This window comes from Urtica dioica, chromosome 12 (genome assembly GCF_054948205.1).
Source record: "Urtica dioica subsp. dioica isolate 48M chromosome 12, U.dioica_male_clone48M_v1_H2, whole genome shotgun sequence".
Lineage (NCBI taxonomy): Eukaryota > Viridiplantae > Streptophyta > Magnoliopsida > Rosales > Urticaceae > Urtica > Urtica dioica.
The window spans coordinates 17,521,306-17,534,402 of NC_142767.1; positions in this window are offsets into that span (position 1 = coordinate 17,521,306).

Genomic DNA, 13,097 nt, shown 5'->3' on the forward strand with positions numbered 1-13,097 from the left:
AAACGAAGATGTGTCAATCTAACCACTCATGCATTTGGGGAGCCCAAATTTTTCATCAAGTTATTTTTTGTGTCCAAATTTTTGCGCCAATCCACGAGGTCCACATTGTCTGAATTTTATTTTTGATAACTTTGTTTGATTTTGAATTTTTTTCGACAGTAAATGAGAATAATATTTTAGGCAGTTTTGTTTTAAATTTGAATTATTCGGTCAATCTAAAGAATAATTCCCTATTGATTAGCATTTAGTTATGAGATTCAAGCCATTTAGTCGTCAATGATATATAATATTTGATTGAATATTAGTATATTTCGTGTATTAGATAGTTAATCCATTCAAATCTTTTTATTTTAAGCAGTTTAGTTTTAAATTTGAATTATTCAGTCACTCTAAAGAATAATTCACTATTAACTAGCATTTAATTATGGGATTACGTTGATTTAATCTTTAATGGTATGAAATATCTTATCAAATATTGGTATATTACGTGTATTAGATAATTAAGCTATTCTAATCTTTTTCAGAAGTCACAATTTGAATTCCCATAGAATTGGTACGTTTTTCCAAAAGTTTTGTAATTTTAAAATAATAAATGTAAATGAGTCTTAATTATATACAACTTTCAATAAATACTTCGTACATAACACAAAATTTACATCATTTTGAAGTAAATAACTGTAAATTAGAGTTAACTATATACAAATTCGCAGTAAAAATGTGTAAATACAACTTCACAAGTTTACAAAATTACAAAACGTAGGGGCACAAAATGTAGTGATTGATATGTCTGTATATCTAATTAGGTGTTTCTGTAATTTTGACCGGTGATTTCTTCTGGCCGACTTTCCTCGCCATATTAACAATCTGTGTAAAAAAAAAAAAATGAAGATTGTGTAAATAACTGTATACAACTCAATTCCAAGTTCTTGTTAGAATCAAGTAAATAGTTGTAAATAACACGACCTAACAACTTCTTTTCATGTAAATAATTAGGAAACTTCCACGACACTTTCATTTAAGCTTAACATTACCTCTTTCGTTTCATTGAACTGTAAGTCAACTCTATTTTCTTCTTTGCTGGACCTAATATTATATTCAAATTGTTTAATTAGATGTTGCATGTAGGTATGTCACTACTACAAATACTGTTTTCCGGTGCGAAAGATATTCGGGTGCGACTTTTCGCACCCAAAAGTTGCACCAAATAGGCTTTCAGGTGCGACTTTTCGCACCCAAAACTCAAACAAGCATTTGAAAATTTTCCCTGATTTTTTTAACTTTGGGTGCGACTTTTCGCACCCAAAAGTCTATCAAAACTATTAGGTGCGACATAGTCGCACCCATAGGCTGAAAACATTTTAGCGGCCAACTTTCCCCTCTTTTTTGTAAAAAATATCATTGGGTGCGGAAAGTCGCACCCAGTGATATCATTGGGTGCGTGCGGAAAAGTCGCACCCAAATGTCCTAAATTTTTCCGCGGCCAAATTTTCCCCCTCTTTTTTCAAATATCATTGGGTGCGACTTTGTCGCACCCAAAAGTCCAACATACCTTTGGGTGCGACAAAGTCGCACCCAAAAGTCCAAAACATTTTGACTACAAAGTTAGCGAGACCGAGAAAGAAAGAAAGGAAAGAAAGAAAAGAAAGAAGAGAGAAATGGAAAGAGAGAGACCGAGAGAAAGAGAGAGAGAGCCGAGAATCGTTGAATCGCAATCCCTTCTCTTCCTCCATTTCACCTTCTTCGTCTTCACGTAGCTCAGTTCCTCGCGCGCCAACCGAGCTCCACCGCGCGCCTCGACCGAGCAAAGCGCCACCACCGCGAGCTCGCCGTGGCCGCCGCCCGAGAAAGAACGCCGGAGGAAGAGAGAGTAACCCCCGAGAAAGAACGCCGGAGGAAGAGAGAGTAACCCCCGAGAAGAGTGAATCTCACAAAGATTAGGTAAGAAATCAAACTTGAGATGAATTAGGATCATGGTTTGGAATTGATTTTCGGGTTTTTGGATTCGGTAAAGGGTTTTTGGATTCTAGGTTTGATTTTTGGGTTTGACCGTGTATGTGTGTGTGTGTGTGTGTGTGTGTGTGTGTGTGGGTGTGTGTAGGAGCGGCGAGGAGCGGCGACGGAGGCCGGAGCCATCCCGGTCTTGGACGAGTAGCCGTTTTTTTATTTATTTTTGGTGACTTTTTTAGGTGCGGAAAGTCGCACCTAAATGTCGCACCCAATACTTTTAGGTGCGGACTTTCGGGTGCGAAAAAGTCGCACCTAAAGGTATCATTGGGTGCAAAAATTGACTTTCAGGTGCGAAAAAAGTCGCACCTGTTGCTATTTTTTGTACTAGTGTGTGTAAATACAACATTCTGTAATGTGTGAAAATGTAGATATACTCTACTAAAGCTTTCTTGTGTAATGCAGATGAGTGCAAAATTCGGGTAATTTACGCAGAACATCTTTAAATGCTTGAAAATTAAAAGAGATAAAATTTCACGTTTTTAATGGTGGCTTAACTGAATATTATCAAAACCCTTTTGAAAACTTCATTTCTCAACTCGATTTACATATGCATCTAAAAAATATGCAGAAACCATAAATCCTAAAATTTCGAAATACCTAGAAAATCAAATAACTCAATTAGAAATTACTCATAAAAGCAAAAACAAAATGGTGACTTATGAATCATACCTATTTTCCGTCCGTAAATATTTGGTACAAAATCTACTTACGATGGGCGGGAAAACTTGATTGGGCAATCAGTCTTTTTTCCTTGTAAATATTGCCTTATGATTATTTATCAAATATTTACTAAATGTTGATTAAATAACAAACTATACATGTAAATAAGACTATATATCTACCGGACCTTAAGTAAAATTAGCAATGTTACTCATCATTTAACTGATTAAAGTTTGAACTTCATGTAAGATGTGCGATACTTAAATCATGAACTTACTGAACTCATAAATTAAGAGCTAAAAATCATTGGGAAGAACAAAAAATATCAGACGTTCATGATTATAAAAAATATAAAACTACTCAACCACATAGTAAAACATGCCAGTGAACTTACAAATATAATTATTTCAAGCCACAACAATATATACTGAGAACCACATGATAACATATATGCAATATTGTAGTACTTAATATAGCCTAATAGGTAATTTTATCCCGTCTCCAAAATGAAATTGTGGGTTTAATTTCCACTTACAACAAAGCTGTCTTTAAAAAAACATATATGCAATGTAATTTATAATCACATAATCTCTAAATTTTGAGTCTGATCATCGACATGCAAATCATGAAGGGGAAATAAAAAGATAAGGAACAAGCGCTCCGTCACACTTGTTGTTTACTCTGCAGCAATCATCATTGCCTTATTCAATTTTATTCTTTTTTTTGGACAATTAAATTAATAATCCAATAATCTACTCTTTTTTATAAAAATTAGAAGTAGTTTCATTTTATTAAAAAAAATAACTCGTCAAACTTAAATGAACTGTTTAGTTATTTTAATTTACTTCGATAATTTTAATTAAAATTTTAAAAATAGTTGAGATTGACTAGTTTGCAACAAATTTATGTTTTTAATTTAATTTGTCTATTCTTAATATAATCCCGAACCTTAGCTGTTCTTGCGGATTTTGTAGTCGACACAAGTTGTTTGTAATACACATACGCACATGCACGAAGCTACTTTGGGCTGGCGCTTTAGCCCCTCTTGATTTTTTTTTTCTTTAAAAAAATAATTTTCTTTAAATAATTTTTTATATTGATTTACAATAGTAATAATATAATTATAGCTTATTTAGTGTTTTTAATTTTTATTTTGGTTAAATATAACTTATCTTAATAAAGTCATTTTAGCTCCCTCAAATAAATTTTTTGCTTCGTCCTGTATACATATACGCATAATAATAATAATAATAATGATAATAGATAAATCAAATCTCAAAAAATTAAATGTCAGATACGCTACCACTACAACTAACTGTTTCAACCTTCATATATATATATATATATATATATATATATATATATATATATATATATATACACACACACACACACATATGTATCAAGTATGTATTATAATCTTCAATTATAAGATATATGTCAAGCCATCATAGGGTCAACGCAACGTTATTCGTCTCAAGAAGAATGGATATTCACGACCTTTAAAATATCAGCACTCGAGTTGTGTCTGAGTAGAAAAATTTCACATTATAAGCATCAAAGGTAGAAAAATATCAAGATTAAACTTATTAATTGAAAATATCTAAAATTGAATTTTTAACTAAAAATGAACAAAATACTTGTTTGCTTATTTATCCCATTATTCAATATGAATCTCATCGTATACCACCGTATGTCATCTACGCTATTGTACATCATCGTATGTCATCGTACACTATCGTACACTTCGAAATCATCGTACACCATCGTACTTCTATATGAATTTCATCGTATACCATCGTACAATATCGTATTCCATCGTAATTTTCCCAAATTCAAAATCATAACTTTACCGAAGTGGATCCAAATCATTCCAAATATCTATAAGTAATGGAATACTAAATAAATAAATAAAATAATAATTTTTTCGAAATTTTAAGAGGATGAGCTCGAATCCACGCGAGAACATCAAATCCGCGTCAAACTCTTCGGAAACTTCATGAAATCGGATGAATGAGAGAGAGGGAGAGTGAAAATGAGAGGAAAACATTAAAAAATGTATATTTGGTGTGAATGGGTATTTTTGTCCACTTTTAGGATAAAAGTCCAATTTTAAATATTTTTCGACTAATGGGTCTACCCTTATATTTTATTACTTTTATGTTCCACAATATGAAATTACTCTTTGAGTCCATTTTCTTGTTTTTTTTTTTTTTAAATATCTTGTCTCTTTAATTTTCCACTGGAATTTATGAAGAAAAAAAAAAGATACACTATGACTCGTTTTAAATCGACAATGGAAATGCGCTGATATGTTTTGTTTACTAGTCCTCACTATGCAAACTTATCTCCGGAATAAAAGGTTACTCTTGAATAGTATCACCAATTTGATTAGTTGCTCATGATATTTCTTTATATGCAAATCAAAAGGACCTGGTCCATGCAAAAAAAAAAAAACAATGATCTAATCTTTATTGCTAGAATATGAATATGCCCTTGAGGTCGACTTCTTTATTATTTAGCCCCCTTTTTTTTTATCATACTTTATTAGACTTTTCAATATCAGCCTTTTTTTAATTAACATCTATTTGGTTACACATGCAACTCCTTTTAATAAACAATTTGTTGAGAGAGTAACAACTCAATATACGACTAAAAACTAAAGCAAATTTCAGGAGAAATTTCATAATATAGACCTAACAATTTAAAAAATATCAAGATTAGATTTTTTTATTTATTTACAATATATCTAAAAATGAGTTTTGATCAAAAAATGGACAAAAATACTCTTTCAATGCATTAGAACAATTTTTTTATATTAAATATCTTGAAAATATATTTTTGTCCGTTTTTAAGTTAAAAATTTATTTTTTATATTTTATAAATAAAAAATTAATTCTTGATATTTTAAAATTATTAGGTCTATTTTATAAAAATTTCCGTGTATAAATTATAATCATGCGTCAACATTAATGATTGGAACTTATTTGATTAATTAATAGTTATTACCATGCATGTGTTACGTCACTTCAACAAATTCGGTTTAGCGGGTGTCAAGTTGCAACTGATTTCTCTTCTAGCTTTTCGAAATGATAAATTATAACTACTATTTGTTAGCAATATTACAAATAATATTGATAGGAAATACAAGACATATGCAAAGAAAATAAAAGAAAATAAATCGGAAATGGAAAACAGGAAAAAGGCAAGGAAAGGTCGAGGCCCGTTTGACGGTTTCCTTGAAGCTTTTAATCGTCATTCCACTGGTGCTGGATTTCGTGAGCGAAAACCTCCCAGGATACAACGACTTCAAGACGAGCAATGCACCACAAGACTCGGTTTCGGCGAACTGTAACCTGTGAGAAACTATCACCAAGACAAAGGAATTTTCTGGGAAAGAGGGAACTCGGGAATAGTGGGGAAACAATGGAATTCGTATCCTATTCGAATGAGAGAGCTAAGTCTCACTTATATAGGCGACCAAGGCTTAGAGGCTACGGATTTGAACCAGCCAAAACGTTCAGTTTTAAAGGCATTTAACACTCATCATAAGGCTGTTATCATCGGCCATATACACCTGCTCAACTGTCCAGACGTTCAGCCTTAATGGCATTAATGCAGGCTATAACACCTAGCCATTTAAACACTGTTTTGAATTCAAACCATGCGAACAGTCCAACGTTTTTTTTTCCAGCCTTAATGGCATTATTACACAGCCATAATGAGCACTTAAAGCTCAAAACTATTGAATTGAAGCATACAAACCGTTGGCTTTAATTCTTAAACTTACGCCTCGTCACTTCATCCGGTCGAGCTCGTCCAGTCGACCTAGCCTAGTCGAGCTGGAATGACTTCGTCACTTCGTCTAGTCGACCTTGCCCAGTCGAGCTGGAATGACTTCGTCACTTCGTCCAGTCGACTTCGCCCAGTCGAGCTGGAATGGCTTCGTCACTTCGTCACTTCGTCCAGTCGACTTCGCCCAGTCGAGCTGGAATGGCTTCGTCACTTCGTCCAGTCGACTTCGCCCAGTCGAGCTCGTCACTTCGTCCAGCTCGTCACTTTCTCATTCACCTTAGGTCCGATTTTTTTTTTCTTCAAACAATTCCGATGAGAACCCACTCAAATTATTGCCATAAATCAGCCATCCCACATGTTAATAAATAATATTTATTAACTTTATTCCAACACTATTTTCATTATTGTATGTGAAATGGATGAGATACATCACGAGTCCCTACGTACTAATTCTCTAATATAAGCTGTTACTATTTTTATTACTAATATAAGGAGATGAGGTCATGCATATTCGTATTAATAATAATGGTTAATATTATCCTGCTCTTATCTGGATGATGTTTGTTGTTCTAGCTTGTTCTTGAAAATCCCAATTTTGGTTTTCTAGAAAAAGGAATAGCGTCTTTTGGTGACCATAAATATCGATGATGTGCATATTATGTGGGTTGTGGCATTTTCGTGGTGACAGCAACAGATCAAGGGTATATCGGTCACTACAATCCAAAGCAAGTATATATATATATATATATATATATATATATATATATATATATATTTTTTTTTTTTATCGAAAAAAGCAACCAATATATAGTGCGGTCGGTATAGGCTTTCTGGATAAACCTTTCGGCCGAACCGGTCTGACCGGGTCAGCCACGTCACGTTTGTTGGGTTAAAAAGAAAAAGGAAATGTCTAAAAACATGCAGCCAATTTTTTTAATTGAGATAAAATCTCATCTACCATGCAACCATTTAAAAAAAAAATTGAAATATTGGATCATTATATACAAGCAAATGGATATGGTAGAAGAAAATGGATATGTTCACTATACAGATAATAAATGTTAGGTTGTGAGGAAAAAAAAATCCTATAATGTGAAGGCATTATAATGCTCTCTCACTAAAGTCTTTGCAAGATTAAAATTGTGGACCGGACAGTTTGTTGCAATATTACATTGTTGCTGTCTGGGTCATTTTGAGGGAGAACAAAGAAGTGGACACCAAAATTGGAAAGAAAATATCAAGAAAAATAATATTTTTCTTTCTTTTCCCATTTTAATTGCCGTTAGCTTAAGCCAATTCATGAACTATATATCAATTTGTGACAACACAATAATCATATTAAATGAATAGGCCAAACCATATTATCAATTTATATGAGTATTAACATGATTACCATTTTTCACATGGAAGTGAATCATTTTTTTTAAGAGAATGTTTTGTGGGAGGATAGTTGATGAGAATTGAGAACTCAATTGACGAAACGAATTTAGCTATTAGTATTTGTTTTAATCTTTTGCTGTAATTAAGAGTCAATATATGATATAATCCACTCATATACTTAGTCATCCGACTAAGGAACACATATGTGGACACAAAAGACTTCCATGAGCAAATAATGATTCGAACAACTTTATGTGGCAATTGGAGTAAATGCTTTGAATTTTCTTTTGGGCATGTATAGTTGACTCTAGAATACTTGGTTTCTCGTAGCTAGGTTTACAAAAGGTATGTATTTTTATATAAAGCTGGCCACATGAGATCTCGTGGGATTTCATTTCCCGTGGTATTGATATCATGTTAAAAATGAAAAAAATCATATTATGATCGAGATTTTTGTCCCGTAATCATTCGGAAAATGAGATGGAACCAAGATTTTTTAGCACCATTTAGTAATAGGATTTTTTTTTCAATTGCATTCATGATTAAAGTAAAAGATATGAGAAATATGAGAATCTCAAAACCGCAAAATATCATACAGCGAATTCTCGGTATCGTGAAAAATGGTTCCGAGATTTCCCGATACAGTTTTTTACGGTTCTGGGAGTCTCATTTCCTGCAAAATGTAAGACAGAACCAAGGGTTCCCATTTCCCAGGTTTCACATGGCCAACATAAATTCTATATGATCAAAGGATACATAATAAGTATAAGTATTTAAATATATTAAAGCTAATCCACAATTACTTGGAAAAAAATACCATCAAATTAAAATCCAACAAGACATGAAAACAAGATATATAAATCCGTAATGTAGTGTTAATATATAAATTTGAACGAAGATATATAAATCCGTAAGTCAGGAAAACATGAAAATTCAGGGAAATTCATTGGGGCATATCAGCCATAATAAAGTTATCACATTTGGAAGGAACAAAATCCCAAATACATAAATCATCTATATAAAGAGTTTTTTATTTTGCCCAAAACATGGTCCACAAAATTACAAGATCGAGATATGTGAATAATCTCAAAGCTATCGAACCATCTCGCTTGTTCGAGAACCAGAGCTAACTAACCATCATCTGTGATGCGCCGCTTGTTCCTATGCACAGAGCCACCGCAACCCAACAATCCGATTGGATCTGCACCCGCCTGATCCCACACTCCTTGGCCACCTGGACACCCTTGGAAATTGCGGAAAGCTCGGCCATGAGCGAAGAGAATGACTTACGACACGATGCAAAGAAAGCTACCAGAATTTTGCCCCGGTGGGATCTTCCGATCCCACCCAGACCGTACACGCGGTTGTTGACGAAAAAGATGCGTCCACTGGTAGGGCCACCATATAATGGGACTTCAGCGCTTGGCTTGTTATGCTTCTCTACCCCCTTGATCGAGGCTTACTTATGATCTTCGAGCATCTTGGTAGGCTAATTAATAAGATCCACTAGATTTCGGTCCCGGTTGGAGTGAAAGTTATCATTTCGAATATTCCACGCGCTCCGCACGAGTGTAACGAAGACTTTGAAGTTGACAGTGGACAGAGTGCTCTGCATATAGGCCATGAAGCCAAAAACATCTCCTCAGAAAAAAAAGCCTTTATCTCCGCCAACCACTCTGTAGATTTCCAAAGCGGTGAGATCGTCTTAGAACTCCAAAGGGCGTGGAAAACATTTTCCGGCCCAAAGCCACATCGACCAAACGTACACTCCACCCGCACTCCTTGGCTCACCATGGTGATGTACGTGAGATCCAATTCTTGGCCATTCTAAAAAAAGTGATTTTTCGACGGAATTCGCAGGCCCCATATGCTATTCCACCAAATTTTCATGCATCGCGGGTCCGAGGATCTTCCTCATGCAACCAAATCTTCCTAGACTCGGTACCCGATTTTGACCAAGTACTCCCCATCCTCCATGTAGTGCCAATACATCTTGTTCGGATCGTTGCAGGGTTAATTGTGGAGCTTAAAGATTTGTTCCACATCCTCCTCCGAGCACCTCTCTCGAACCAACCCAATGTTCAAAGAGCCATCCGATTACTTAAGATCTGACACTCGAGTACCCTCGGATACTCGATCGTCAAACATAAAGAGAAAATCTCCTAGCCTTGGAATCCACTTCCCGCTCCTAGCATTCACCGATCTTCCACCTCTAACCTCGGAGGATGATGTCTCAGCCCAAACGGAGACCGTTCCAAAAGTTTGAAGTATATGAAGACTCCGGGGCCATGAGAATGGTCTTGGTCGAGTAATAGCATGCTTCAATAAGCCGGGCTTCCAAGGACTCGGGGTTCCGAAAGAGCCACCACATATTCTTTACCAAAAGCGCTTGGTTGAACCATTCAAGATTCCGAAATCCTATCCCGCCAGCCTCTTTTCGGAGTCAAAGCTTGTCCCAACTTCCCCAATGCATCCAGAAGATATACGCTTTACATCAAGAAGATATACGCTTTACATCGACCCATGGTCACCGGAAAATCAAGGTACTGCTCATGGCCCAAGGAGATTCTAACACCAATTACTTGAGCGACCGCAAGCTATTGTCGTTCTTCACCTTCTTTCTAAACTATACGTCCGATTTCTCATGATTGATGACTTTTCCCGAGGCACGCGCATACATCTACAAGCACCACTTCACCATTATCTCCACATACGGGGAAGCCCTTTGACGAGCACCAAGCTATCATGGGTAAAGCAAAATTCCCGTGTATCCGAACTTTAAGCCCTCGATGCCCCCTCCAATCTCCTCCCGAAGAAAGAGGGTAGAAAGTCCCTCGGAACAAAAGAAGAAGAGAAATAGGGATAAGGGGTCTCCTTGTCGAAGAACCTTATGAGGTGTGATATTACCTTTCACCTTCTCATTGAGCACGAATGAGAACTAGACCACCCATCAAATGTGGTATTCGAGCTTGGTCATTATACCTTCGAGGAAATACCACTCCATCAGGTCATATGCTTTTTAAATATCGAGCTCTAAGGCCCCACATTGACTATTACCAAAATAACATATTCTCATCGTGTGAAGGTCTTCAAAGTTTACTATAACATTATAGAAATTTTTCCTCTCCCCAAAAAACGCGCTTTGGTTTTCCGAGATCGCCAATCCCATCCTCCCTTTAAGTTGATTTAGCAATGCACTTAGTTAGATCTTGCTCAAAACATTGCAAAGGCTTATCGACTTAAAGTCTTGCATCTTGGTCGGAGCCGTGCCTTTCGGAATCAACATAATGGTGCATTCGTTCACAGGGCGTAACTTTTGACCCTCATTTAAGACCACCAAACAAAATTATGTCACGTCTTCTCCAATGACTCCCCAAAACTTGTGATAGAAGATCCCGGAGAAGCCATTTGGGCCCGGTGTCTTCCACGGGTAGATATCGAACGCGGCAGCCTTTACTTCCTCGGTCGTGAAATCCAGTAGCAGCTCCTCATTTTGATCCGGGAAAATGACCGGGGTAATACCATTAGCCACCGCCTAATGGGCACCTCGAGGTAAAGAAATCGACAATATATTCCGTGACAATGGTTTCTACCCCATTTGGAAATTCGGTCTAGGCTCCACGACTAACGAGAGACCAACATTAGTATGCTTTCCAGTGAAAATAAGTCCTATTCCGGTCATAATATTTGAGCCATGCAATCTTGCTTCGTTGGCGCCAGTAAGTTGCCTCCTTGTTATGTAACGTGTCGAGTTTACGTTCCTTGACGCGGATCTCTTTCGTATAGACAACCAAGTTCGAAACATTAAGAGTCTTAAACACCTTCCATTGCTTCTCGATATTTTTACTCAGAAGTCAGAATTTGTCATTTCCCCAAGCAGTCAAGGCATATGCGAACTCATGGAGAGCATGAGAGACGTTGTGCGACCACGTAACTTCAATCAGTGCTCGGCAATCATCCTCTTCACACCAGGCAATGTCAAATAAGAATCTCTGAGACCATATTCTCCTCTGGTTTGTGCTCGATTCCGCGAACCCACTCGAAGAGATTAAGAGTGGTGGTCCGAACACCACAAGTCCAAATGCTTGACCCCGCCTGAGGGGAGGAAAGCTTCGATCCATTTCGCATTCGCTATGTGTTATAGGGTAAAAATCCTCCCCTCAGAAATTGAACGCTGACAACAGTCAAATCAAGCCCACTAAGAAAATGCCGACTCTCAGCAAAGGCTCAAAGCCCATAATCGAGGCTGGATGCGCCTAGGTTGGCCAACGGCTGACCCGATTTCGAGCATTTGGGTGACCACCTCTTCAAAACCCTCCTCCCCAACCTCTTCAAACCCACCAACGTCAAACTGATTGTTGCTCATTGTAACGACGAGATCACTTAGACCTCAAGGATTACTCAGACCAAGTATCCCACCACGAGAGCTCAATACACCGGAAAAGCGTAGTAACCTCATGCTATCACTGAATAATACGACGGACTTTTGTTTGTAAGGAGAGCTTTTTTTTTTTAATTACTTCCGACTTCTCTTAATGGGTCATGTTTTTTATTCTCTCAAATTGTGATAGATCATAGTTTCTAATATGATAAGAAGCTCAATATGGTGGTTACGTCACATCGATCCAAATCGCATTGCTGTGGGTGTGGCGTGCATTTGTCTAGAGCTCATTATCAACTAATTACAAATTAATCATTCTCAGTGTTTAGGCTTCTTATTCGTTTTTTAAACTAATGAATTTGCATTATTCGTGGTCCAGAAATATATATTTGGATCACTTGTAATTATAAGGCTTTGACTATTAAGTGATTTTGATATAATCGCATATATGGGTTTTGGCTATATGATAACAGTCTTTTCGTCTCTCTTTTTTGGACCCATATAACTTTATGGGTTATTAAGCTATATAGCCACATAGATATAGTGGATTGTGATATAGCTCACATTTGGTTAATTTCTTGTAAATAGTCAAGTAAACTTATTAATAGATTAATAAAAGACTTATATAACACAATCAAACATATATTTTAGGTAGTTAATAGGCTGCGACGTATGCAAATTGGCTATTTACAAAATATTTACCAAAGATTGGCTAATTTACGATTCTTATAGTTTAGGTGACTTACGTAACCAATTTTTTGTTATTTTTTTTATACATTTTCGAGAGTGCTTTTTCGCTTATCTTTTTGGCCATATATATAGTGAGAAGAATATATGTGTGTATTATTAATTATTTTCTTATATATAAAGGCCT